This window comes from Micropterus dolomieu, linkage group LG02 (genome assembly GCF_021292245.1).
Source record: "Micropterus dolomieu isolate WLL.071019.BEF.003 ecotype Adirondacks linkage group LG02, ASM2129224v1, whole genome shotgun sequence".
Classification (NCBI taxonomy): Eukaryota; Metazoa; Chordata; class Actinopteri; order Centrarchiformes; family Centrarchidae; genus Micropterus; species Micropterus dolomieu.
The window spans coordinates 2,163,597-2,169,829 of record NC_060151.1 but is presented as its reverse complement, the minus strand read 5'-3'; the positions used below and the strand labels follow the sequence as shown (position 1 = coordinate 2,169,829).

General features: G+C 40.2%; 1 long non-coding RNA gene across 1 annotated transcript in view; it reads right to left on the bottom strand.

The window, feature by feature from the left end:
* Positions 1-1,984: 1,984 nt before the first annotated feature.
* Positions 1,985-6,233, bottom strand: part of LOC123963040 — an 11,693-nt gene continuing 7,444 nt past the window's right edge. Inside the window, exons 2-3 of the long non-coding RNA XR_006823120.1 lie at positions 3,600-3,868; positions 1,985-2,979 (exon numbers count right to left, since the gene is read on the bottom strand). This is a non-coding gene — a long non-coding RNA (uncharacterized LOC123963040). The remainder of the gene's footprint in view (positions 2,980-3,599; positions 3,869-6,233) is intronic.

Sequence of the window (6,233 nt, the reverse complement as noted above, 5' to 3'; positions counted from 1 at the left end):
ACTTCCAGCAGGATAATGCACCATGTCACAAAGCTTGAATCATTTCAAATTGGTTTCTTGAACATGACAATGAGTTCACTGTACTAAAATGGCCCCCACAGTCACCAGATCTCAACCCAATAGAGCATCTTTGGGATGTGGTGGAACGGGAGCTTCGTGCCCTGGATGTGCATCCCACAAATCTCCATCAACTGCAAGATGCTATCCTATCAATATGGGCCAACATTTCTAAAGAATGCTTTCAGCACCTTGTTGAATCAATGCCACGTAGAATTAAGGCAGTTCTGAAGGCGAAAGGGGGTCAAACACAGTATTAGTATGGTGTTCCTAATAATCCTTTAGGTGAGTGTATATATACACATATACACACACACACACACACACACACACACACAGACACACACAGTAAATACATAATTACATATATATTCACAAAAGTGAGTACACCCCTCACATTATTGTAAATATTTGATTATATCTTTTCATGTGACTTTGCTACAATGTAAAGTAGTGAGTGTACAGCTTGTATAACAGTGTACATTTGCTGTCCTCTCAAAATAACACATCACACAGACATTAATGTCTTAACTGCTGGCAACAAAAGTGAGTACACCTCTAAGTGAAAATGTCTAACGTGGGCCCAAAGTGTCAATATTTTGTGTGGCCATCATTATTTTCCTGCACTGCCATAACCCTCTTGGGCATGGAGTTCACCAGAGCTTCACAGGTTGCCACTGGAGTCCTCTTCCACTCCTCCATGACATCACGGAGCTGGTGGATGTTAGAGACCTTGCACTCCTCCACCTTCCTTTTGAGGACGCCCCACAGATGCTCAATAGGGTTCAGGTCTGGAGACATGCTTGGCCATTCCATCAACTTCACCCTCAGCTTCTTTAGCGAGGCAGTGGTTGTCTTGGAGGTGTGTTTGGGGTCGCTATCATGTTGGAATACTACCCTGTGGCCCAGTCTCTGAAGGGAGGGGATCATGCTCTGTTCCAGGATGTCACAGTACATGATGGCATTCAAGGTTCCCTCAATGAACTGCTCCCCAGTGCCAGCAGCACTCATCCAGCTCCAGACATCCAGCTCCAGACCATGATATTCCCACCACCATGCTTGACTGTAGGCTTGACACACTTGTCTTTGTCCTCACCTGGTTGGCGCCACACATGCTTAACACCATCTGAACCAAATAAGTTTATCTTGGTCCCATCAGACCACAGGACATGGTTCCAGTAATCCATGTCCTTAGTCTGCTTGTCTTCAGCAAACTGTTTGCAGGCTTTCTTGTGCATCATCTTTAGAAGAGGCTTCTTTCTGGGACGACAGCCATGCAGACCTGAGCACGTGCACTCAGCTTATTTGGTTGACCATGGCAAGGCCTGTTCAGAGTGGAACCTGTCCTGTTGAACCGCTGTATGGCCACTGTGCTGCAGCTCAGTTTCAGGATCTTGGCAATCTTCATAGCCTAGGCCATCATATATAAAGCAACCATTCTTTTTTTCAGATCCTCAGAGAGTCCTTTGCCATGAGGTGCCATGTTGAACTTCAAGTGACCAGTATGAGGGAGTGTGAGAACATTAACACCAAATTAAACACACCTGCTCCCTATTCACACCTGAGACCTTGTAACACTAACGAGTCAAATGACAACGGGGAGGGAAAATAATTTGGCCTAATTTGGACATTTTCCCTTAGGGGTGTAATCACTTTTGTTGCCTGCAGTTTAGACATTAATGGCTATGTGATGTGTTATTTTGAGGGGACAGCAAATTTACACTGTTATACAAGCTGTACACTCACTACTTTACATCGTAGCAAAGTGATATATATATATATATGTATATCCATGTTTAAAAACAGAATGATGCATTATCTCTGCCTTATGAATGTGACTCAGGGTGCACGTTTCTGCTTTTTTGCATTGTTCTTTTTGGTTTCATGCAATATGGTCCCGCTCTATAGATGCATACAAACAAGACACTTCAGAGACATAAGAGACTTTATTATTACCATGAATGACATGAATGAATAATCAGCATCAACAAACAGTTACATTTACCCACGCTAAATACAAAAAGCCAAAGAAAGGTACAGTACAATGTGAAACAAAGTGCACTTGGTCTATGTCTATGTCTAACATTACAGTCTGTCAGTGGGTACATGAATGTAACAGAGTGGAAGATGCCAACTGTGTCTGTTTTGAGTGTCCCGTAGCAGCGGCCTGAAGGGAGCCAGTCACGCTCTTTGGTGGTTAGGACAATATTGCAATACAGCTATTTGTAATAAATACTTAAAAACAACTGGGATAACACTCAATCAAGAGCCAAGAAAATGCTTAACATCAAACTGATCCTATTAGGAATTTGTTCTTTCTGTGGGTCTATTCACGACATGTTCCTCGTCCTTTGGCTGCGAAAAACCTACTTTCTTATCTGAATATTTTTATATTTGTGTTCTTCTCACTGGTTTGAAGTTGGTGCAGCTCAGTTAAGATCGTTTGCTTATGCTGCCAGATCAATGCTGAAACTTGACAAACCACAGTGAATGATGAAATACATGAAGGGCAAAATACAAATAAGAAATAGAAACAAGAAAATTAATAAAAAAATACATTAAAATAACCAGAATAAATATAAGAAATAAGAACAAGAAAAGATAAACATTAAAATAAGCAGGCAGCTCAGATAAAATCTGAATATGCTTTCTAATTGAAGATTCTGACCCAGACAGCCTCATTTCCTCAGGCAGGTCGTTCCAGAGCCTCGAGCCCTGACACAGATCTCAAACTATGAAAAGGCTTACAAAGAACTAAAAGATCCAAAATATAATCCACAGCCAGGTTATGAAGAACCTTAAAGGTAATCAATAAGATCTTAACGTCAAGCAATAAGGAAGCAGAAGTAAAGAGGCTAAAACCAGTGATTTACCAACTTCCATTCTTGCTAATGTTGATCTCTTCCACTTGTCACAGCAAAACTGCAACCATACAAAATTTCAAAGAGCATTAACATGCATTTATCACAAAGACACAACTCCAAAAATCAATGAGATGAGAGTGAAAACAGAGTCAGAGTCAACAGGAGATAATTGTGCACATAACACCAGCAGTCCTTAGCACAGCCCCCCCCAAACCCGTCCAGCGTCACTGTGTATGAAGACACTGGTACAAGGATTGGGAGTGACCAGACCAAGAAAGGCATGAAGGAGGACTGGCAGCACGCTGTAAGTGTGAGATTAAACTACATCTCCACTCTTAACAAGTCACTGGGTCTGTTACTGGATCCTAAAATATATTTTGTTTAAACTGTGAAAAGGCCTTTGAAATACAGCAGGGAAAGGCATGACAATGCAGTACACGCTCAAAACATATTATACTAAATTCTAGAAAATCCCTCCTAAAGTTAAAGTTACTTTAAAGATATTAAGAACTCAGAAAGACGTAAAAAGGCTAGTTAACATGTTTGGTTCTTTTGTGACCTGTTCACATTAAACACAAGATAAACAAAAAGTGTAAAAACATGGAGCACATTCAAATGAATTTGCTAGAGTATAAAGTTAGTTTAGTTGTTTGTCTGCGTTGTTTAGTGCATGCTTACCTCCTGCAACTCACAGCCATTTCCTCCCTGGCAGTCAAGCGTCTGCTCTCTCCAGCTCTCATTCATCTATATTTGGAGCATTTCTGCGCTGATCTTCCTGCCGTCTGCCCTCAGCCTCATCTTGTGCTCTTGTGCTCCCTATCCATATTCCAGTCCCTCTATCTATCCTTCTGTGCCGTCAGTCTGTCTCACTCCCAAAAAATCAGTGTTCATCTGGGGCCAATAGGGAGCCAGGCGGCTGGGTGAGGCACTTCCTCTGTGACAGGAAACTAACAACAAACACCCAAAACCACGAGGGGGGCGGGGGGATGTGTTAATGAGAAAGGGAGAGATAAAGAGATACAGATGTTTGATGGCTGTAAATAAAGTTCTAGAGGTCAGGGAAAGCTCAGCACTAAATAACTATAGGGTTTTTTGATTTCTAAAGTAAAACTGACTTTACTTAAGCCATCTCTATATTATTGTACTAAATAATCTCATTGATCCATTATTTTGTTGTTCATTGAGTATGCTTGGTATGTTCATGTGTGACTGAGTCACTCACAAGTGATTTATGATCTTTGAGATTCATGTACCTGTTAACATGTTGACATGACATGTTAACGGATTGCGTATCTGTCACTGTGTGACAAGCACACGAACTCCCAGCCAACTCTGCATTGAAATAGGTTCACATTTGTGAAGTGAAGTCTTAAAACAATCCCAGCGTGCAGGAGGAGGTTAGTACAAAAACACAGTGAGGTCTATGTCTTTGATTCCTCAGGGTAGTAACAACATTTATGACACCTGAATGGCTTTGTATTGAAGTAACTATTGGCTGGCAAGCTTCGGATCTTGAAGAATAAATGATATTGTGGATTATTCTGTAAGCAAATCATCATAAGATCTCATTGAAATGACCCAAACCAGACTGTATCAATTAACAAGTATTGTGTATCAAATTCCATCTTTTTCCTCTGTAGAGGATGAAGCTCTATAGACCTCCATTGTTGTCCAGAAACAATTCCACATACGTCCTGCTGCTGGACCACTTGGTAAAGACTCCTTCTAGTCAAACCTTTTGCTTTTACAGTACATCACTTCACTTTGATGTTACATCAGATTGGTGGCTTCACTGCAATTTTATAGCTTCTCTGAAATGTTATATTGTCACTCTGATGTGATGTTATAGCTTCTCTGTAATGTTATATCGTCACTCTGATGTGATGTTATAGCTTCTGTGTAATGTTATATTGTCACTCTGATGTGATGTTATAGCTTCTGTGTAATGTTATATTGTCACTCTGATGTGATGTTATAGCTTCGTTGTAATATTATATTGTCACTGATGTGATGTTATAGCTTCTGTGTAATGTTATATTGTCACTCTGATGTGATGTTATAGCTTCTCTGTAATGTTATATCGTCACTCTGATGTGATGTTATAGCTTCTCTGTAATGTTATATTGTCACTCTGATGTGATGTTATAGCTTCTCTGTAATGTTATATTGTCACTCTGATGTGATGTTATAGCTTCTCTGTAATGTTATATTGTCACTCTGATGTGATGTTATAGCTTCGCTGTAATGTTATATTGTCACTCTGATGTGATGTTACAGCTTTGATGTAATGTTATATTGTCACTTTGATGTGAAGCTATAGCTTCGCTGTAATGTTATAGCGTAACTGTGATGTTATAGCTTCACTGCAATGTTATAGCGTCACTCTGATGTTATAGCTTCACTGCAATGTTGTAGCTTCACTCTGAAGTTATGGCGTCACTCTGACGTTATAGCGTCAATCTGATGTTATAGCGTCACTCTGATGTTATAGCGTCACTCTGATGTTATAGCGTCAATCTGATGTTATAGTGTCACTCTGATGTTATAGCTTCACTGCAATGTTATAGCGTCAATCTGATGTTATAGCGTCACTCTGATGTTATAGCTTCACTGCAATGTTATAGCGTCATTCTGATGTTATAGCGTCACTCTGATGTTATAGCTTCACTGCAATGTTATAGCGTCACTGATGTTATAGCGTCACTCTGACATTATAGCATCACTGATGTTATAGCGTCAATCTGATGTTATAGTTTCACTGCAATGTTATAGCGTCACTCTGATGTTATAGCTTCACTGCAATGTTATAGCTTCACTGCAATGTTATAGCGTCACTCTGATGTTATAGCGTCACTCTGATGTTATAGCTTCACTGCAATGTTATAGCGTCACTGATGTTATAGCGTCACTCTGACGTTATAGCGTCACTCTGATGTTATAGCGTCACTCTGATGTTATAGCTTCACTCTGATGTTATAGCGTCACTCTGATGTTATAGCGTCACTCTGACGTTATAGCGTCACTCTGATGTTATAGCGTCACTCTGATGTTATAGCTTCACTGCAATGTTATAGCGTCACTCTGATGTTATAGCTTCACTGCAATGTTATAGCGTCACTCTGATGTTATAGCTTCACTGCAATGTTATAGCGTCACTCTGATGTTATAGCTTCACTGCAATGTTATAGCGTCACTCTGATGTTATAGCTTCACTGCAATGTTATAGCGTCACTCTGATGTTATAGCTTCACTGCAATGTTATAGCGTCACTCTGATGTTATAGCTTCACTGCAATGTTATAGCGTCACTCTG